The following is a 23,125-nucleotide window of genomic DNA, read 5'->3' on the forward strand; positions in this document are numbered from 1 at the left end:
TCTCTCTGATAATGGTCCGCAGTTCTGTTTGAGTCTATTTGAAGATTTCTTAGACAAATGTGGTATTCACCATAAAAAATGTGCAATCTATCATCCGCAAACTAATGGAGCTGTGGAGAGAGTCAACAAAACACTCAAGGAATGCATACAGCTCATTAGGGGTAATGGCTTGAATTGGAAGGATGTTCTGCAAGACAGAATTACTTCCTATTGTATGTCTCCACATTCTACCACTGGGAGACCTCCTTTTGAGTTGTTTAAGGGTAGAATTCTGAATACTAAATTGTGTCCATGGTGGATGAAATTAAACAAAGATTTGGTTGACAATCACATAGGAGAGTGGAGAAAGAGAGAAATGGATAAACAAAATAATAGAAGGGCATATTTTGAAGATATAAAATGTGTTCAATTTCAAGAGGTGAAGATAGGTGATCTTGTCAAGATCAAAGCACCTGTTGGTTGTTGTCCATGGTCAAAGTATACTGAGATCAGACCAGTTGTAAACATTTTTATAAATGCTGTCAAAACGAAAGATGGGAGAATATGGAACAAAAGTCGTATTGTGGTTGTAAATTCAAACATGTCATTTTCTGATCACAATTGTAGAAATATAGATTCTCATAACGAGTCGTTTAGTACTTTAAATGCACCCACGGATTCTTCTAGAGTTCCTCTTGGTACTCGAGAAAAAAGTCAGAGAATACGCAGACTTCTAGTGTATATGAAAGACTATGTTTAATCAATATTTTAGGTCATTGGTCATGTCATTTTTCATGCTTTTGTTCTTTTATTATTCAATTTCATTTTCCTTTATTCTTTCTTTTGTTAAGGAGGAAGATGTGTGACGTTGTTAAACTATGCAAAGTATTACTGGTACTTGTAGAATTAGAACAAAGAATGTTTTCACACATGATTCCTTGACGGAACGTTCCTGTAAGAATTGTAATGTTTGTGTTCTAGCCTGACAGTTGGATGCAGGCAGTTTGTGGGTGAGGTCCAATAAATCCCACTTGCTTACCTTATCTACTTGACTACCCCTTTATTTAAATGTGGAAGACACCACACAATACAGGCCGGGAGCCCTCTTCTGGTGCATGGTGATATTGCAGCTTTTACATGTAAGGAAATGATCGGTGAGATTGCTTCGTTACATATAAAAGCTGTAATATTTTGAGAAATAAGATGAAGCTGCGACGTGATTGTGGGGGGTCACCGCCGTGTAGGCCCCAATTACCCAGCAAAAGGGAAGAAGTGTGGTACTTGTGAGAAAAACAACAACTTTGCTTGAGTGTGCAGGTCAACATGCAGTGGCAGAGGCGCAACTAGAACCAAATTACGGGCGGGGGGGGCTTAGAAAATTTTTCTTCCAGCGACAGTCAAAGTGGAGATGCAGGGGCTCAAGAAGGGGTGAAAAAAGAACAAAGCTTGGTTAACAAGTAAATGGTCTTTTAAAGACCTGTGAAGTACTCAGGTGCGGCTGTGTGTGCCCGGGAAACTGTCTCAGCCTGGGCTGACACACACGACGGGGGGCTGAAGCCCTTTCGGCCCAATGGGTGTTGCGCGCCTGTGCAGTGGTAAAACCACAACTGAGAGAAACGTCAATCCCGTCAACTCCACACCCGATCATGCCTTCACTGATGGCATGGTTAATGAGGATCCTGAAGAAGAAGGCCGATTACACGTGGTCTGTACCATGGAACAACTAAAAAGGGGTGAGTGACCATCTCTGAGATGTCAGGTCCAACTGGGCAGGCAGACAAGCACGCATTGATTCAAAAAGAAGCATTTATCAATGAATGGCTAGCCTCAATTCAATCATCTCACACCACAACCAACACTCAAACCAACTAATATTCAAGTGTTTGCTTATGACAACAAGATGTCTCTACTCCTCTGCTATGTCTTTTAAAGCAGAAGTAGCTTATGAAAGTCAATCAGTAGCAAAGTGTTTGTCACATGTGATGATGAAGGAACCCAACTCAGAAGCCGTATAGCTTAATTGTTACATTTGATCCATCTCATTAACATTGTATATACTAACAACCTTGAGGCCTGGTTGGTAGACTGCTCACATCTTTTCCAGGACATTGGCTGCCTTAAAGATAATCTAGCTAAAATGCATATTGACTAGTTGGTTCAGCCTGTTTTCCTCCGATTTTCTGAGAATGTCTCTTCATCTTCGACCCACAGTAGAGGCAGAAGAGGTCAGTATATTAAAAAGGCCAAAGGACTCACCTCGTAGTTCTCACCCATCCTTGTAACTTGCAAACAACTAGAAGATGTGAAAGTCTGCATTGACAGGAGGGTACCGAACATTTCCATCAAATGAGAGTAACACCTGAGCCCAGCCCTAGATAATCCTGTGGCAGAAGTCAACGGGTCACAGGAATTCTCAAAAATTGACTTGAATGCCAGATACCATCAACTGCTTCTAGACCCACAATAGTGATACATAACCACCTTCTCAGCTCACCCCTTCTTCCGCCGTTACAAAAGACTATGCTTTGTTATTTCCAGTGCACAAGAGGTCTCCCAACAAACAATGCAAGAGGTATTTTCAAGTTCAGTGTGTGTCTTCAATGTGAGTATCATATTCGATTCTGGAACTTTCTTAAATAAAATACATAAAATTCTCCAGCAGATAAGCGATAGGGGTATCACTTTAAATGGAAAAAGTAACTTACTGAGAACTGGCATTAGCTTTTTTTGGTTGCAAGTTCTGTGATCATGAGGTTGCCCCAGATCCCATGAAGGTTACTGACGTAGAGGCGCTACCATCACAAACCAACACCTTGTAAGTGATGATGTGCCTTGGAATGATCACTTACTGTAGCTGGTTTATGCACAACCTTATGACAATCACAGAACCGACCAAAGCATCATTCCATGGAGCTGCAATTTACTCATGAAAAGGCTTTTCAAACTACCTAAGTAGCACTCTCTAGGAAACCTTCAAGTATTTTTGATTCATCCTAGCAAACATAACTGTTAGTCAATACCAGCCCAACGGATTTGGTGGGAGGCTTGTCTCAAGGGCAAATGTGTATTGCCTAATAGCCTGTGCCAATTTGCAGGAATACTCTTTTACTACAAACTACCAGCTAGGGTCCCGAATCCTGCAGAATTCTGGTCTCTGCATCCATGTCCTGTGACTCCTTATAACAAAAACTTGAAGCTGTTCAGACATAGGAGTATGTCAGCTTTATAACTCAGAGATTACTACTTAAACCATGATGTTGATGGACATCCTGATGCCCCTGTTGCTGACTGTCTCCAATTGGTGACTATCTGTGCGACAAGATAGTAAGAACATACTGCTAGAAAATCTATCCATACGGACAGGGGCAATTTAGATGTATATGAGATCCTTCTATAATGTGTAGCTTGGTTTGACTAACACATCAGAAGAATGCCCGCTAAGAGGTAACAGAATAGTCACGCTCCAGCACCAACCCCACAAGCAATACAACTTTCGCACATGGGGGCACCAAGACATTGGACAGACCAATAATGCGTCTTGGTCCCAGATATTATTCCCTGGACTTGATCAAATGGTGGAAGATATAGTAGGGAAGGACCTACTTTGGCAGGCAGCCAATCCTCATGAATCTCCTCCCCCTCCCCCCACTACCCCGGAAACCATCCAGCCGTATCCTTGTGCCAGACTTAGTATAATCTTTGCTTTGTTAGTAATTGATGAATATTCTAACTACCCAGAAAAGGAGATTGTGAATTTCACATATGTGGATGACCCCATATCTAAGCTAGAGAAACTTAAGACCACACATGGGTTATTCAAGAGTTATGATCTGTCAATGGACCCCATTCCAAAGCCAGGACGTGTCAGAGTATCTTACCTCCATTGGTGTTGGGTATCGGAAAAGCACTCCTATATGGCCTCAGGCCAACAGGGATCTAGAGAGTTTAATGAAGACCAGTGCAAACCCTATCCACATTGCCAATGCTGCATGCATGACTCTAATGGGTGATACCATTATATTTCCCCCTAAGACTATTATGCCACATAGTTTGGGTCTTTGATATATTGCGTTAAAATAAAAAGTTTTACCTTAGAACTATCTGGGTCTCTCCGTATTTTGACAATCCACTAAAGTTTGTTGGGGGGTGTTACCCACCTGCAGCACCTTAACCCACCAGTACAGGCTGGGCCTCTCATCAGGAGCTTTTCACTCATCTTCAATCTCATGATAGTCATTTAGTTTACGGATCGTATCTACCTATTCACCCAGGTTAGCCTTGGCGGTCTCCTCAGATCTGATTGCTTTCAAATGCAGCTCTTCGGCTACAACCAACCCCATCACGTATTTTCCCCATTTCAGTACTATGGGGCCCTTGATTCACAAGTAACTTATTTATACCTGGTGTGTGACCAAAATAAGGCCACACAATGCAAATGTATACACCATCTTACCCCACTTGGATTGTGGTGTAATACTCAATAGGCAATGTTGGATTGATGTATCGAGTATAAGACTTGTGACTTGTTTCCGGTGTGATAACACCTCTTCTCATTCAAATGACAATTTCCTGCAATCTCATTTCATGTGCAGAAACGTGGCTGCTTGTCATCACCACTCAGGCAAGCTGAAGATATATTCTCTGTAACCTAGTGGGCACTAGATCCAAGCAATGGAGATAGTTGGAGTGTGGCAGTTTAAATCTTAAATTGCAATCTCCTGCAACCAAGTCTTAACCCATTCTGCATCTGTCGAGAAAGTCGGCAAGTCCCCATCTCATGCTTGCTTATCCAATATAACCAGTGGTGGCCTATCATTCTTTGAAAACAGTCTTCTTCCCCCTCATGCCTCTAGCAGAACCTCAGCATTAAGGTAAGACTCCAGTACAGTCGGGAAACTGGCCCAAACTCTCTGGCTGTGCTTGCCAGTTTGGCAAACTGTAGGAACAGTCCTTTCTCAGTCTCAATGACTCTTGCTCCTCCTCAAAAGTCAAGAACTTAGCTCCGGGATACAAATTGCAAAATATAATGTGACCACCCTTTCTCTGGTGGATAATGACATATTTTCTCTCATCTGACAGAACATTTCCAGCCACGGTAATAATTTACTTAAGGCCTTTTTCCCAGGCTGAGGCTACCTGTTGAACCACCCAATGGGGACTGGGGAGTTGATGTGTCCCTCTCATCAGGCACATGGGTACAATTCTGCAGCCATACCACTCAGGAGCCAGGTTTCCCAGTTTTGGCTTTTGACACACCATTTTGCTGTGTGCTGTAATTGTGCAGCAATATTATAAAGTTCCTAGTCAGGAAAGCACAGCCGTGTCCTATCCATTTTCTGCATGCGTAGACATCTCTATTCCATTTCCCCACCCAAAACTAGCAGGACCAGCACAATGTCTAATTCTCTAAAGCTTGGCTTTACAAGGGGTACATGATGTTTTGCAGTACATGCAAACAACAGAGTAGCAGCACCATTTTCTCCAGTGCCAATCTACCCATGACAGAGAGCAGAAGGAAGTTCTAAATACACGTAGGGATCTTGCCTACATTATATTCATGATACATTTCAGCAGTATATTGCCACTTGTTTCCACCAGGGCCGCATCTCCTTTCACAAACCATATAGCCAATGGTTCAATGGCCAAAGCGAATGATAGTGGAGATAGCAGGCATCCTTTTTTGGCCCCTCTCTCCTCTCCAACCCATAGAAATTCTGCCACCCTATCTGACCATACCAGTTTGATCCTTAACAGGAGCCTCATCCATATTAAAAAGTTGGGACCAAAGCCATCTTACAAAGAGCGATACACATGTACTCTTAGCTGAGGAAGGCTTATACCATTTTACTATCCAATGCCATTAGGGCCTAATCTTCCAGGGACTCCTCTTTCGAGGTAATAACATGGCTCAAGTGTCTTAAGCATGTTGCAGCCTCGGATAAAACCGCAGTGGTCCTCATGTATTAGCGCTCCAGTTCAGTCAGTAATCTCGTAGTAGCAAGAATTGTTGTGTCCACATTCAGCATGGATAGCAGTCTGTATAAGCAAGGCTCCACTTGATCCCTATGGGGTTAGGGTTTCATCACTGTAATGGCCTCTCTCATGGTGTCTGGCAGCCTTTCTTTCTATTTCACTTCTAAGTATACTTCTAGTAACTTGTCTGACACTATATCAGCTTAGGCTTAGTAAAACTCTGAGGAGAATCCACCCCTTCCATCGGCTTTCCAAGGTAGCACACCCTGGATCGCAGCGACTACCTCCTTCCTAATGCTATCTAACTCCATATCGTAAATGTCTTCCTGAGGAAGAGCCAGGAGCTCAATACACCCATGTATGTCTCAGTTTGTGGGGTGCATAGGGGCTGTGAGTTTTGAATAGTCATGCTAAATAATCTGATGAAATCGTATTGATGCTAGACTGTGCCACTACCGTTGACCCATGTAAACTATTTAGAGTGAGGATGAGCGAGATAGAGGACTGAAGAATCTCACTCTGCTTTGTCCCCTTCCTTGTGTAGCTTTTCTGTATAGTCTTGAATAGTGCATTTATCTAGTGCATTCCAGGTGTCCACTATGTCTCAACTAAGGTGCAGTCTGGCCCGTACCTGCGAGGCTCCAGACGTTTCATGTGTTTGGTGCTGCACTAGTCTAGAGTCCCGTGGTGCTAGAGTGCATTGTATATGCAGTATAATACTATACATTTTGGACATGCATTCATCCCGTAGAACAGCCTTCAGTTCTTCCCACTCCATGGCTCATGTGTTTGTGGATCCCCATTTGTGTTCTAGATACGCCTCGAGGGTTGCACTTATTTCAGATCTAAACACAACTTGTCTAAGGACTTTGAATTTAACCCCATGCAGATGTTCGTCCTCACCTCCCACCACCTTCATAGCTTAATATTAATGAGGAATGGACCAAGAGGTACCTATTCAAATTCTGAACTCCCTGCATCTGGGGACCAAAGTTCAATGATAGTAGGATACGATCTAACTTACTAAAGCCATTGGTATTCCAGGCAGCATCCACTTCCCACTTGTGATTTGTGCGGTCTTTAAGTATGTGTTAATGTGCAATGCATACATGGGGTCCTTGATATTAACATTTAATGTGCAATGCATACAGGGCCACAAGTGTACGGCAAGCTTATAATGCTCAATCTTCATATAAACCACCCAATACCCCCTCACACACCCTCTGGGTAACCTTCCTTCCAACCAATAACTTGGTGCTTCCCCACAGAACTCGAAACGGCTGAGTTGATTTCAACTGTATATACTCTATGGCTCCAAATGGAACTAACATGTATGCAATATAAATTTATGGTATGTGTTAAATGAGGGACTAGATCGACCCCAGGGTCACTTCAGTTGTAAGACAACCCAGCTGATCACCAGGAAGACCAGGCCCTCGAAAAGCGTTATGTGGCCCAAAGGGCAGGAGAGAGGACCCGTTTGCCTGTCACCTAACCCCTGGTCTCAACCAGGAGCTCTCCATACCCCAAGGCCGACTTCTCTGCCGCCATCTGTGCCGGGGGGGACATATTAGTAATTGTGTGTTTTGGGCATGTTGGTGTGTATAGTAGTACCACTCAACCCATGGTGAAAAATTCCTATTAGTACATTTCTTGCCTCCTCCCACTCCCTTGATTGCACCTTTTATAATTAGTACCTATTGGCTGCTTTTGGCACAGGGTCCCCTCTTCTTGGGAGTGCGAGGAGTGCTGCTCTCTTCCGGTGCCCTCACTCACCCACCTCACTAACATCTTGTAAGTCAGGAGACAGACTGGGGGAGGCTCAACTCTTCCTCTCCTGTGTGTTGAACAATATCCAATCTTCCATCATTGAACACCCCCAGGCATTCACCAGGTTCTGAGGGACCACACCGTCCACATCCCTTTCCACTTGGCGGATGCCTGCACTGACCGCTTCTCTGATACTTTCCTGCTGTGCCCCACATCAATACTGTTCCTGTCCTGCTGTCCAGACCTAGCCACTCCCTTACCTCCTGCTGCGTTCCGAAAAAGTGTGATTTACCATTGCGTATGACTCATAAACAGGAAACGGCACCATGTTTTCAGTTTCATAGCTTTCAATATTTGCTTCACCGTTACGAATGCTCCTTTTTGTGTATAATCAGGAAAGATCTGTATGATGCTATCTGCTGTCCTCGTATTGCTGGTCACCATTAGTGTGGACTGCGCACAAGATTGTGTCTCAGTCTCTGTAATTCAGGATCTTTGAAAACATGGTCCACGGGTGAGTGTCCTGGGCTAGCATCGGGGCTCACTCTATCACAAAATCATGGAGAGTCGTTCTAGTTGCAGCACGCCTCAGATCCATTGTTGCAGGAATAATTCTCAGGTGCTCCTCTCTGATCATTCCGGAAATCACATAAGTACAGATTACTCTGTCGTGTCATCTCCCCCATGTCTTCAAGTTTGTCCTCAAAGTAGCGTGTGTGATCTGTACTTGTGCGAGTGAACATCATCAGATCAGTTTTAGTCGTCAGGCGATGCATCTATTTCTATGTCACTAGTGATCTCTTCTTTACTTTATACATTTCAGCCTGTATCATGTTCATCTCTAGCGCGCCAAATCAATCTTGTTGTCGAGTGTGAGGTTGCACCCTTCTATTGCCTCTAATATCTGTGCTCTTGTGGACTCTGAGGAGGCAGGTATCTATGATAGACCAAGCTCCTCTCGTAATTGGGGCTGCCATGGCTCTATAGTGCCCTCAGTCTCTCAATCGGCCTGGTCCGTGGGGCCAAGAGCAAGGCAGCGCCATCTCCTTCAAGTCTCAAGGTGAGCTACGGGGTGCAAAGATAAGGCGCCCCCCATCTCCCACATTGCCTGAATCATTAAGTAGCCCGTCCAACACCGAAGAAGGAATCCCATCTAGGCCAGCTGGGACGGGCCAACTACTTCTCCGATAAAGCCCACATGGGCCACCACCTGCTGCTGGAGTTCTCAGCCTTATGTCTGCCCAGCCCAGCGTTTCATTCAGGATCACTCGACTAGCCAGTGCTCACCATCTTCCGCTTGGTGTTGCAAAGATGGAGGGAGGGGTGTTTTGGGGAGAATTTTGTGGATGATGTAGAGGTGGTTGCCAGAGCAGAGCTCAGAGCATGGGGATCGCCATCTTGCTGGGCCAGGTCCCCATTTGCCAAATATTACAACTCAAAGCCACACTTGTCGAATTGAAGACACGATGAGCGAATAAAATATTACTCAAAAGACAAGTATTACTGCTTCTGAGTCATTGCATTTCAGTTTTATTTGGTTTGTCCTAACTTGTATTCCTCTCACGACAAAGAACGTCAGTAGGGCCATGACTAGAAAAACTTGAGCTTTTCACCTTTGACAGACACAAGAGGTAGGCGTTCAGAGTTTTTTGAGCGGATTAAATTCACATCCTTGCTTTGTCAGTGCAAATCCTTATAAACTTCCAGGACTAAGAGTGCAGGACAAATATAAATAGAATTTGAGTCAAATACTATAGAGTTCACCCTGGATGTTGCCGCCATGTATGTAGAGTGTATATTTGTGTGTTCAGCAGTAATTATGTGCGTGTGCGTATGTGTGTGTGTGGCAGTAAAAAACCTCCTCTTCTAACAATGTTTTTTTTTTAATTAATAACTATGAACATTTAAAAGAGTGCTTTTTAGGGACACACCATATTTTAATTAACCCATTCAGCTAAAATGTGTTTATATTTTTCAAATGCATTCGTATAATTCGTGCATAGAAAGTCATTTGTTAGTTATTACATATGTGAAGTTCTGTACGTAGAATCACACGTTCTAATTTTGTTATATATTTTGTGTAGCTTTCCAATGTATATTAAGAATAACTGCAATTTTCATGATACAGTCATGAAAATGTTATTTAGTTTAGTAGTGCTTTTCTGCGGAAAATTATTTTGAGCTATGCTGTTTTCTCTATACCACCCCAGTAGAAATGTCAGACCTACTAGCTTTGCTATGCTATTTTGTATTGAGCATTTCATGGGTGTGCATTTGTTTCCTTGTTCTCCCTCCCTGCTACTTGCTTTTTCGTTACCTAAGCCCCCTGTGTACTGTCTTTCTCTCTTCCCCTACCCCATAGTGTTGAGGTATTTATTTGTGTATTTATTCTCTGAGTGACTGACTGCTGCAAAGTATCTGGCTCACTTTTGTTTGCACTACTCTTTTTTTTTACATTTTAATTTAACATTAAAAATAGTCACCATTTTTAAGAATCGGCACTCGGCATTCAATCTCAGCCTCCGGGGGGGGGGGGGGGGGCTGCTACACTCTGTATAAATGTCTCCATTGTATTGTATTTTTTCTTTCACTGCAATTGAAAAAAAATAAAAAATATTTTTTTTTAAAAATAGCCACCATAGGTCATAACGTATGGGCATGCATGCTACATGATGCGCATGTTATGAAGATAGCTTCACGACATACACATGCATTCATGTGTGCTCTTTGGCAGCCATCTTAGAATGCATTTTCTTTAACCTTTTGGATGCTCATGACGAGCTCAGCTCGTCATGAGCGACGGCGCTCCGGTGCTCATGCCGTGGAACGCTCGCACGCTGGGCTGATTCCCCTGCTGTGCTGAATGTTTCATTGGAACGGGCGCGGTCATGACGAGCTCAGCTCGTCATGAGCACCGGAGCGCCGGGGCTCATGACGAGCTGACCTCGTCATGAGCTTGGGGGCGCTGTACGTGCCCCCCCCCCCGCCCCCCAGCACAGCGGGAGAATACCGCGAGCAGCGAAGGGGCTAATGGAAAACCCATTGCAATATTGCCAGCAATACTTGCACCTGCGTTTTAAAGCATGCATCGGTATGCCTTTGACCAAAAGCATTTGCAGAGTCAATAGCTCAGAGTTTTAGGGATGAGACTTGTTGGCTCTGCCAATGCTTATTTTTCACCGACTTTGACCCCTCATGCAGACACCACCTGCACTCTGCGTGACTAAAAAAGCGCATGAAGCAAAGGTAATTCGTAATGTTTTATTTTTCAAAATCCCTGCTGAATGTTGAAAGGGCTGATCACCAGTTAATTGACTGCCCTCCTGGGCTGAGTAGTGATGGAACAAGCATCTCTGCTCTGGCTCCCATCCTATGTAGATGAATGCCTGCCTCAGACCCTCTAACAGTCAAGATACCGGACGAGGTTCAGTAGCTGCCTTTGCAATTTGGGGTTTGGGGAGAGGTATGGAGGGATATGTTTGTGTATCTTTCAGGCTGTCTCCTCGTCCATCTGTTAACAAGAACAATTTGTATCAGGTCTTTGTCAAGCACAAAAGTTTTTTCAAAATTGTTGATTTTAAAAAGGCTACTCCATGCCAGTGTACATGTGTGTATGACGAGGTAGAATATACCCTTCAGGTGATATGTGTGTGTCTTTGCACACATATATATGCGTGGAGGCAGTTTCAGATCCACCCCTCAGGTAACAATTTCTAATCTCTAGAAATGGTTATGTGGGACCTTCTGCCCTGTGAGCCAGTAGTTGAAAGGAAGCATGATGACCATGGCCAAAGTGCACGTATTCCGAAAAGCTAGCTGATATGAAATGAATTCGTACTTGTATAGCACACTTATACCCTGAGGTGTCTTGGCGCTGTACGCATACCGCTGTGGAACCCTTCCTGCCTTTTCCCTGTGAAATGCCCACTCCCGGGCACCCCCAAGGTGAAGCCAGGCATCCCAGCGCTGTTGGGGCCGTTGTGGAGATTAAGCAAGCTATTGCCCAGAGTTGCAGTGTGGGACCCATGATTAGAATAAGCACCGAGGCGAGAATTATCAGGTCCGAGGAAATTGAGCCCAAGACCCGCGAGGCGGGAATCGAACCCTGGTCCCGGGCCAGACCTCTGCATCAGGGTCTGCCGCTCTAACCATTGAGCCACACTTCTCCCCTCAGGAAACGACAGCGATAAGAGGTCAGAAAACTCAGTAACAATGGTGTCACTTTAATTCTCTTCTGCCTCAGGTGTGTTCCAGAACAGGATCCAACGTAGTGGGCCCTGATCAACTCAATCAGTTACTTACTTTGCTCTCATAGGCTTACATTATCACCCTACAAGCTACCACCACATCCAAGTGTGAGGCCAGCCAAGACAGCTGCCAGCTACTGAACATTGAAAGCGCTCAGGTATATCCACACAGAGGGATATGTTCCTTCCGGCTGCTACGGATACTTGGGGCGTTTTTTTCGAGGGTGTGGACACAATTGAACATTATGAATTGGATAGTGGCTATTGAATAACTGTGGCAGGAGTCAGGTATGGGAGCAACATGTAGAGGAAGAGTGAGTGAGAAAATAGGACATGTGATTTGGGGTGTTTGTTTGGGGTAGAAGGGTATGATAGGACACCAGGTACGGGTATGGATGGGCGAGTGCAGGTGGCTTGGCGCACATTTTCTCAACCTCAAAAGGATCGAAGGCAAGTTAGTGGGCAGAAGTCGGATACTGTGGACAAGGGTAGCAAACGCATGTACAGCTGCTAGTGTTTGTTGGAGGCCGCTGGCAGAAAAGCACAAGAAAGTAATTTAATTCAGTTAATAACAATACTACAAAATGCTGTAAAAGGTTCATCTTAAATGCCGTTGCACTGGAATCAGGGCCTTTCCCAATTCCTTAGATTTTTGTGGAATCTTTACGATAATAAACAATTGTGAATGAAGATACCCAGTATTTCTCCAAGAAACATTTTTGGGTGTCAGACAGCTTTGTGTCAGTGATGTTCTCTGGCCCCATGTAAGTAAAGAATTGACTCGATCGGCCCACTTGTCCTTGGCAGAGGATTTATCAATTTTAGAGTTTCGTTCTAGACCTCTGATTGTGGGTATTTTTATGCACATTGATTGCCCAATTAGAATTTCTTTCTTGAAAAGGCAAGTAAAACATACAAGTAAAATATGTCCATTCTTATGAGAAGCACCTTTTATTACCTAAATGGCTATCTTGCCAACTGACAAATCATATAACCAGTGGTTCACAGAGGTGGTAACCATTGGAATCTGTTCTAATAAAGTACTAGAGTGCTGACTTTCAGTACTAATAGAATAAAAGCAAGGGAGCCACTGGGTGCAATGCTACTCTCTCATTCTCTGGCAGTAGTTTTTGACTTGCTTAGATAACTCATAAACATGATTACCTTAATGTTTGTTAATGCTTTATCTTGAAAAACAGCAATCTCTTCACTTAAACAATTCTTTTATACAATGGATACTTATTTAATTAAGAAAACATTGCAGAAATAGTGTCTAAGAATCCGAGTTGGCTGCTCCGACCACAGTGCTGGTGCTGCGTTTTGAGACCAAAAACATATATTAATAAATACCTAATTTAAAATGTGGTGTTGTAGAGTGTAGCAGATGAGATAGTTGGGCAATAATAAGGAACATGTTCAGTTTGCAATTCATACACAGAACAAATGTATCCAATTTTCATTTTCATTTCATGAATTACTCGATTAATTCAAAAACGCCGATGTTTGGTGCGTCCAGACTCCCAGTTCGCCGTGTTCCTTGTATCAGCGTTTTTGAATTACTACTCGCATCGGGGTTATCCGCTCCTATAGTGCGTGGGATCTCCCGGTTTCTTTGGATATGACAATAACTTGAAAGGATTCCACTGCTATAGAACGACATTGGAATTATTCATTCCTTGGTTGTCTACTTTCATATGAAAGCCCGGATGGTGCACACACATCGGTTTTCATCAAAACGTTTTTGCACAAGAATAATTGGCTAAGTACGGTTACGGGCCCCGCTGGGTCGGAAATATCACCAGTGGAGCGACCTCATTTGACTTACGCTACATAGGCAAGCCCTGAGGAGTCGCGAATACTTTGTTCCTAACGCGACGAAACGCGTGTCGGCTGGTTGTGGAACGAATAAACCTTGAAATTCATGGACTGAGAGTCAAGAAATCAGACTATCTTTTGCTGTCTTTGTTTCAACAACAGTGCTTTTGACTTATATTATTACACATGTAAATGACTTTCGCTAATGTGTGCATAGGCAATTCTTGCAGTAGCTATTTGGTGGTTGTTTTCAGACACACTGTTGAGCGGTCTGAGGGTTTTCCCGCGCGCCAGTTACACCATAAAATATCTATTTCATTTCAGATTTTTTATTGCGTATACTACAGGCAGAGCGCCTTGCTTCTTTTTCTCTGATTTACTAATTGACCCTTGTTGTTGATTTCAGCTATTGTCTAGGCTGCCCTTGCTGGAGTTTCCCCTAGCAACAGGAGGTCAGACTTGTGTCTGTGGCAGCAGCATCCAATTTGTGATGCTAAGGTTCTGTTTAACTTTAACCGGGTAAAGCAGTAACATACATGTCTTTTCCCTCTAGAAGGGTGGAATGCTACCCCCGCTGCCAGAATTGGCGGGGGGGTAGTATTCCAAAGTGTTTGACATCTTACACGACATGTTTTGATAAAGCCAAACCAAAGTTAGCATTAACCGCGAGGATTATAATGCGCTTAAGAGTATATGGTATGGCTATATCATAGAACAGCTATAAGGAGATGGTTCCGAAAGCTGCAGAGGGGCTCAGCTCATGCTAGGGCACGGTCTCACATAAAACCAAGCACTCTGCCTCCAGGATTGTCGAGGCCTACCATAGGAGTGGCTTATAGGTGTATATGTGTCTATATGTAAAGGTAGATATAGGTATACTATATCTAAGTAAGGGGTGATTACACCACCTTACTCAGGCTGTGTGAACAGACCTGTGGTGTCAGTTCGGAAAGCAAACCAGGGGTGGCACAATACATGCTGCAGCCCCTGGTAGGCCTAGGATGCACCTATGCCCTGGGTACCTAGGTACACTATACAGGGGCTCACAAGGGTGATCCAGTAACCAATCTGGTATGTACCTAAAGTACATGGAGTCCATTTTATAGAGAAAGCAGATAGACTGGGGCCCTGAATAGCAGGGTCCCAGGCCAACTAAGTTGAAAACCAGCAAAACACCAGTAAAAAAGTTGGGGTAACCATATAGTCAGATTCCACCTTCCTACACCATCCAAGTCTGATTACCTTGATTTCAAGGCTACAGCTTCAGTGGCTTCAGGACATTTGTCGCACGGGCGCAGTTTCTCCAAAGATGGAGTTCAGCAAAGCATTTAGGCCCGTAATTTTGTAACATGTAAAAATAGAAAAGAAACAGTTTTAGAGACACAGAATAAATGAATGCACTGTATACCACTTCTTTCTACTCTATTCCCATTATTATATTTCAACCTTTGTATTAAATGTTAAGCGAAAACAAACAGCTTAGCAAAGCAGCGATGCAAGCTTCTTGCACATTACGACACATAACGGCCATCTTAGTTCTATTGTGTAGAAGCAGAAGTTTTCCCACCAAGGATGTCACATGGGCATGACAGACGCATGCACAGTAGAAAATCCCGCTGAGCAGCAGCCATTTTAGTGCAAGCAGATTATGGTTAGTAAAAGCACATTGGCAAGCTTCCCCTAGATGCATAATATGTTGTGTAATGCAATATTATTAAGACAAAACATGTTAGTTAGTACATTAATATTATTATCGAGAGGGTTGAGTACGAGCAAGTTACTTTACGTGTGAAACCTTGCTCCATCACCACCAACAGGAAAGAAAAAAGACCAAGTAGTGTAGGACATATTTTATAAAACATCTAAATATATTCATTTATTGATGCAATACTGTTTAATTTATAATACAGAGAACATTTGTGTCTGAAGCTGGATGCTGCCCCTTCACATATTGTTTCCAGGTTGTCCCTCTCTTATCCCATATAACACTTCATCTTGGCTGAGGTCGAGACAAACCATTTTTTCAAACTTTGAGAAATGAAGAAATGTAACGGGAGTATAAAGATTTCGTGAAGAAACTTAATCAGACTATAAAGATTTTGTTAAAAAAGCCAAGTAACCCACCTTAAGCTGAGAGAATAGAACCATAAGAAAGTTTTATGAAAAAAGCCACCTGGTCAGTCAAGCAGCCTCAGACTGAAAAACAGTGAATCACACTTGCAGAGAGTGACCCATGTAAATTCTGGTCGTAGGTTAACAACTTGGATTGTAAACATCGGTGTGGGAGCAGCATTGAAAGTGTCTCAGTATTGGGAGAAACATATCAGATTATTGTGTGTTACAGACTCACCTAACACATCACCAAATAATTTACTACACCTGGTGATGAAATTAGCCATGTTTCATCTGTCAAATTTATTGAACCTCTAGAAATTAAATGGTGCTCTGGGCCCCAAGTACCTTTCTGTGGTTTCTCATAAAGAAGACACTGGGTTATGGGTGCAATGGCAATGTCCTTCATCCTATATTAAAGTACAAAGGGTCAGTATCGCCTTATATTGCACTGCTTTGGAAACAATGGATAGATTTTAAAGATATTTAAACATTGAAATTCGATCCTAGTGCATACAAAACGAATAGTAACTATAATAAAAACAAACAGTATAGTTGCTCCAAGTTTGCAAGAAGTGTGAAGAGCAGAAATGATTCCAACATATTGAATGTGTATTTTAATATCAATTCCACCTCATATCTTTATTTTACTAAGCTAAACTCAGCACTAAAAGAAAAGCCTAATTTGAGTTTCAAAAATGGTTCACACCTGCATACCTGTTCTGAGCAACGAGAATACTGTTCAGTATAACAGTGTTGTCTGATATGCTCCCCTATGGCGGAAACAGCCTGATAAGCCCAGCAAGCAAAGGCTGAGTGTTCCTCCTATTAGCCTTGAGCAGAAGTATGATATTATTCTGCATTGCCTATCTAATCTCAGTTTTATGCCACAAAGTTCCTCTCTAACCCTTCTCACTCTGTACCCATCTTATATAACATTAGCTGGTCACTGTAGAATCTTTCTGAATAAACAAAAAGGGCCAGATGCCCTGTTCCAAATTTTCATACAGTAAAAAACGTGTACTTTGAATAATGATAAATGCGAAATTAAAGTATCAGTTTTCCTAAATTTTGTTTGATTACCATGTTGCAAAAAAACGACAATATTAAATGTGCTGTCTGTATTTCTCTTGTGCCTAAATGATCAATTTTTGTAGCTCAAGAAGGGGAATACATTGAATGGAAAAACAGGATAACATGCCATTTAGGGTAATGTGTGGGGTGGCAATACAGTCCTCTTCAAATGTATTTGATAGGTATTAGGCTCTCGACGTTTCCTGTCAAAGTGACCCACAGTTTGCTCATGAGGTGCTATGGAACCTATTTGTTTAAACTGACCAAGTGTGCTGCCTTTCCCCTACTTCTACTATCTTTGATGTGGAACCTACCTGCAGTTTGAGAATGAGCAATTTAGAAAATACTTTATTTCCTGTAGCTTGTAGTCTGTCTTCTATTATCAACATTTTCCCACCAACTCCTCGGATGTCACATGAAAAAATACTGATTGGCTTCTTTAAGAAGGGTAAAGGCAAATGTGCACTTTCACGCACAGGATGCTGGTGTACCCCATCATGTTGTAGACTTGCTTTTTTGGGAGAATATGTAAAGTTCTATTACAGTGGTTCTCAATCTTATGGCGTCTGTGGTTCCCCATTTAATCATTACTGGAATCCGGGGAACCCCATTGAATCCTAATTTGAATCTTGAGGACCCTGGCCTAGCAATTTTGATGATATGAACCGCAAATAAATACACGAAAATATTAAAACAAGCATTCATCAAATAAATACACAAATGAGTAAATATTTTATTTCATTCACAAGCAAAGATTTATAAAACAATAATAAAAATAATGGGAAGAGTGGGGTTTTGCTGAATGCAATTGCGGCCACCCATCGTACAGACTGTATTCTGTTTGATGCGCTTGCACTGCTGCCACAAATCAATCTGAGGATACCAACCCAATTCTTAGTCTCCAATTTCAAATTCCTTCACATTTACAGAACTTTTTACAATTGTCAGTTGTCTTCTTTATCTATTAAATGCACTTTAATAATCTGTTAATGTTGATTATGTCTGAGCAGTCGCAGCCATCCTGAATTGGAGTTTCGGACTACCAGGGGTGCCCGGACTACTAGTTAAGAACCACTGCTCTTTTAAACTGTTTTAGTAGTAGTTTCTTTAGTAATGCTGTATTGACAGTTAATAATGGGTTGCTTGATGGTAGCTTTATATAAATTATTATTACAATTATTATTATTAGAATGTCAATTGTTAGAATTGCTTTATAAAACCAACCACTGCCCTCTTTCTTTCAGGTGGCCTTATGAAGCATCAGAAATTCTGAAATTTCATTATCATGATAGTTTCGACCTTGAAGACCGAGATTGTGATCAGCAAATGGATCCGCTGAACAACAGCCAGTGTTTATGAAGGATGTTCACTGTCCAAATATGTGTAATGGTTTGCTATACAATAATATGATTTATTCAGAATTTTCCTTTTAAGCAATTACAGAATACGTAAGCAGCCAAAAAAACTAACAGAGTAGACATTCCAATATATAGAATGCTTATCAGTGTGCCTTTGTCTTGATTATGAGGGATATTGTATACTTGCAGTTAAAGGTGAAATCCTTCTCAAAGAGAAGAGCTGCAATACAAACAAGGGATTAATAATTCCATGAGGCTCTGTGACAATGGCAGGACAGACAAGGTGCACCAAGTGATGTGTTGTTGAGTAGTCTTCATCTGAAGTACTAAACAATGGGAGGACACAAAATTTAAGAGTGTTATAAGTGTATAAAACCCATCTGATGTGCTGGGTTTTCCAGGCAACCATTAACGGCAGTTAATGGGAATGACCAGGGAATAAAATTATGTTTTTAGTTCTATAGCGAGTCACATGAATGGAAAGCTATCAATCTAATTTCCCTCCCTAACTTTGTTCAGTCCACTCCAACACTATGGCCTTTATTTCCTTACGTTACATGTTTTATTTCTATGTTATTTTTAAATATTGGGGCTGGATATTTTTACTTCCACAAAATTGGTCTTCACACGACTTGACATAGTGAAGAACAATCCAGGAAAAAATTAAACGGGAGCTGCTGGATTCAGGAGTGTCTATCTGTTGTAGGTTTGAAGTGGTAGTTCTGGTTCCAGACTTTTCTCCAAAATGAACTTTAAAAGCAAGCAAGTATTGAAATGACACTCGGCCTGCTGCTATCAAGTTTAAAAGTCGTCTTGAAAACAAGCTCCCTCGCACTTTCTGAGTGCCTGGATCTAAGTTCTGTTTCACCAGGGTACCTGAACTGAAGCTCTCTATTCAAGCAGGAGGCATCATCCAAGTGCAATGATGGGCCCTAGACTGTCTGTTTGCAGCAAAGACCGCAAATAACAATACCCGCCTCAGGCATAAATCTGTCTAAATTACCTGACTGTCCTCCTAGTATGACCGCTTCTCTAAAGCCTTAAATCTCCCCACTGATAGTCACAGTGCAGCATTGGTCACAGTACGTAACAAAGCTGTTGGGCAGAACCATTTTACACTGTCAATGCACTCTTAAAATGACTGGCAGAAAAACCTGTGCATAATGCACTGCATTTATGCAATGTTTATGCTTTGTAGCCATGGTGTCGCTGTATCTCCCAGCGAAGTAATCCAAGCATTAATGCAACCCTTTTGGTTATATTGTGAAATGTTTATTTGAGTTTTTCATGGCCCATGGCGTTACTGTCTCTCCCAGGACAGTCAACTTGTCTTATCCTCAAAGTAATCCTTTGGTTATGCCGTGAAATGTTTGCTACTGATTTATTTGAGATTTCAAATACCTTCAAACACATCATCGATGACTTCAAAGCACTTTCAGAAAGTTGCTAAATAATCATCAAAGATTCATATGAACATGAACTGACCAAGCATAACAGTAACATTTGAATCACAGTCTTCATCACAATGTTTATCACCAGAAATTGGTGCAAAATATGCTATCCTCCTTAGCTATAAACAGTACTCTTCTGGTCGAATTTAGAGTGAGTTAGTAATCAAAAGTGTTTCTTCTTGAGTTTTTACAACCCCTTTTTGAGCACAATGTATGTAAACATTGTAAGTTATTTCACATTCTTGACACCGCAAGGATTAGGATAGAGTTTATTGTTTAGGTCGAGCAGAAGTAGTCTGCTTGAGACCTTTTGCTGCCCGTATTTGGGAATGTGGACAGCAGTGTGCCGCGCGCTTTCCCATTCTCAGTTTTCACGGCGGGAGCGCTCGCGCTTGCGCAGACGCACACACAGCCCCTGCTTTCGCCTGGCTTGTTTTTTAGTTTTGGACTCTCTGGAGTGAGGACCTCACTCTTCCTTCGATTTCTGTCTGTTTTCAATGGCATATTTTTTGTAGGTATGTAGTAGAGTGATGGTATACGGATTTGTGGGTGATACATGCATTTCTTAATAAGCATTATCTCTCCATTTGTAGCATGTTGAGTGATTTTATAACAGAAGGGTTGTAATCTGTATTTTTCAAATTTGAGTAGTCTTGCTGCTGAGTTCAGGGCTGCTTTTCAGGGCCAGCGCTATATTTAGAAAGTCGTATAAGCAGAGCAGCTTCATACTCCAGTCTATATAGAACTAGTTAGTGCCTTTACTAGGGTCTGAAGATTTGGGGTTGAGGCCAGGGGTTTTAGGTTATCTAAGGTATGTAGTAACCATTGATCATTCTTAGCTATATAGCTTATATGTTCCGGAAGTCCGAGTTTGCCGGCTGGAACAACATTTTGCTTTGTTTATAATAATACATTTGCTTCTAAGTGATGTTGCATCAATAGTCCGATTGGTGTGAAGGGTCGAAAGTTTGACTTGATTAGATTTAATTTCAGAAAGTGTTTGAAGAGCCACAATTGGGTCCTTTCGATGCATTTTTTTTAGTGTTTATCGGATCTTATTTTGTGACATCGCAGAGTGTTAAAAATGCATTGGTGTATAGTCAGATTTAGATCTCTCATTTCTTCAATGAGCGCTTCAATGTAGAGATTAAAAATGGCAGGTGACTGCCTATAGAGGCTTATGGGAGTTTACATTGGGATGGGATGGAGGAGGGTGAGTGAGATGATTAGTGTTTTGTTGTCTGTATTATAATGGACCTGCCTCTCAGGTAATGCTGAAACCATTGAAGTCAGTACCCGTCCATTTATGAAGCACATGAGGGTGCTCTAGAGTGTATGGACAGCATGGACTGTGCTGTTTCTTGAGCGGTGATGTTGGGCTACGTGCTCAAGGTGGTCCTCTGGGTGCTGGTTGAGGAGAGCAGGAGGGCTTCGAGGGTGGATGGGTCGTTTGGGCCTCAAATTTGTCATAGATGCCCGTGATCTTGTTGCTGAAAAATAGGGACAGCTGGGTGCAGAGGTCCTGAAGGTGTTGTGCTGGTGGCACTTGCTGCAGGAAAGGTATTTCAGTAAGGCAAAGGTTTCCTTGGCACTGTTGATGCTGTTTTCAATACAGTCAGTGAGCGTGGAGTGTTTGGAGGCTCTGATTTGCTTAAGGTAGTATTTGAGGGTGGATTTGTAGGTGCCCTTGTCAGTATCATCCTGACATTGGCTTGATCTGCGTTCAAGTTGCTTGCAGTAGCATTTGGTGAGCGTGAGCTCTCCCATCTGCCAGTTTGCCTGCTGTCTGGTTGTCATGGCATTGTTGGCTTTGAGTAGAGGCAAGGAGTCTGTGTAGGCAGTGATTCAGGTGTTGAAGTTGGAGAAGGGTTCTGGGAACTTGTTGTGTTGAAGCTGGTGATGTAGGAGTTTAGAAGACCAGGAAGCTTCTGAGATCTTGTCTAGTCCTGTCATGAAAATGTGGCAATGATGTTTCTGTGGTGGTGTGGGATGGGTATGCTGAAGATGGCAAGGGTGTGGTTGAACTAGGTAATCAATGCTGGCTTGTCCTCCAGTTCCTCCAGTGCTGTGGTTCAAGCTGGTGAAGATGGGGTTCAGTAGGTTTCTGGCAGTGTGTGTGGGACCTTCCACTTGCTGGATGAGTCCGAGGCAGGACAGGTCCGCGAGAAGGTTGATCATTTTGGGATCCATGAGATCATCCAGGTGGTAGTTGAGGTCGGTGAGGAAAATGAAGGCACTGGAGTCAAGGAGCAGGTGATTGACAAAGTCCACGATGGTGCTGTTGAAATTGGTGCTTCTTGGTGTAAGGGGGACAGTAGATGAGGTTGCAGCTCAGGCTATACTGAGGAGTTAAAGGTCAACTGTTCCATGTTGCTGGTGGTGCTTTCTGAGGTAGTGAAGCATTGGATAGAGTTTTTTGAATATGATAGTGACTCTGGGTTTGTTTGTCCTGTCTTGCAATCTTGTATGGGGGGGTGGGGGGGGGCTGTCACGGTGATGGCAAGGGCCGAAAGGAAGCACAGGTCTGGTGAGTGGCCGTGTAGCAGATCCCAAATTTAGGTGCCTTATTTATAAAGAGATTGAGTATTGAGAGGTATGCTGGACAGGGGTCTGGTGTAGTGGGGTTTGGGTGTGTGAGTGTGGTCATGTGTGTTTATTGTGTGGTATGGGAGTGTGAGGTGGATTCAGACAGCTGCATGTGAAATGGCAGGTGGTGCAGGCGAACGCACCTTTATTGCTGTCCATTGAGGCACGTGAGCAGCGCTGGGAGATGCGACTGACTTCAGGGCATGGAGGGTCACTGTGGAGTAGCAGCACGAGAGGTGGGGGGAGGAAGTCTTGGGGTTCTAGCTCTAGGTGCGGGTCAGGTGTGGTCGGGAACTGCTTGGTTTTGCTTTGGTGCACCAGTGACATGTCTCTGCATGTCACGCTGCACAAACCATTAAGTGAAGTCTTGGTGGGAAACCAATGTTTTAATTTTCTGTGCAGATGGATGATGATAAATCCACTGATGCCACTTTCTGTGCAGATGGGTCATAGGACATCCACTGATGTCACTTCCTGTGCTGATGGATGATGAGAACGGAGTCCTCCTACTTGGGTTCTTCTTTTAAAGACAATTTTGTTGGGAAACCAGTGATGTCAATTCCCGTACAAATGGATGATGGGAAATCCAGTGATGTCACTTCCTATGCAGATGGATTATAGATAATCGGTATTGTCAACGGTTCTGTTTGGTATGCCTGAGTAATTGCAGAGAGAAGAAGCAAGTATCATTGGCATGTAGGAGAGTAGTGTGAAAAGAGAAGCATCACATATTGGTACTTCTAATTTACCTGCTGTGTCT

At 42.7% G+C, this 23,125-nt stretch overlaps 1 protein-coding gene across 1 annotated transcript in view; it reads left to right on the forward strand.

The window, feature by feature from the left end:
- Window positions 1–23,125, forward strand: part of MTCH1 (mitochondrial carrier 1) — a 414,326-nt gene that overhangs the window by 388,890 nt on the left and 2,311 nt on the right. Inside the window, exon 13 of the transcript XR_013594892.1 lies at window positions 18,215–18,353. The gene's annotated coding sequence lies outside the window, so the exon portion shown is untranslated. The remainder of the gene's footprint in view (window positions 1–18,214; window positions 18,354–23,125) is intronic.

Source organism: Lissotriton helveticus, chromosome 5_1 (assembly GCF_964261635.1).
Source record: "Lissotriton helveticus chromosome 5_1, aLisHel1.1, whole genome shotgun sequence".
NCBI classification, from domain to species: Eukaryota; Metazoa; Chordata; class Amphibia; order Caudata; family Salamandridae; genus Lissotriton; species Lissotriton helveticus.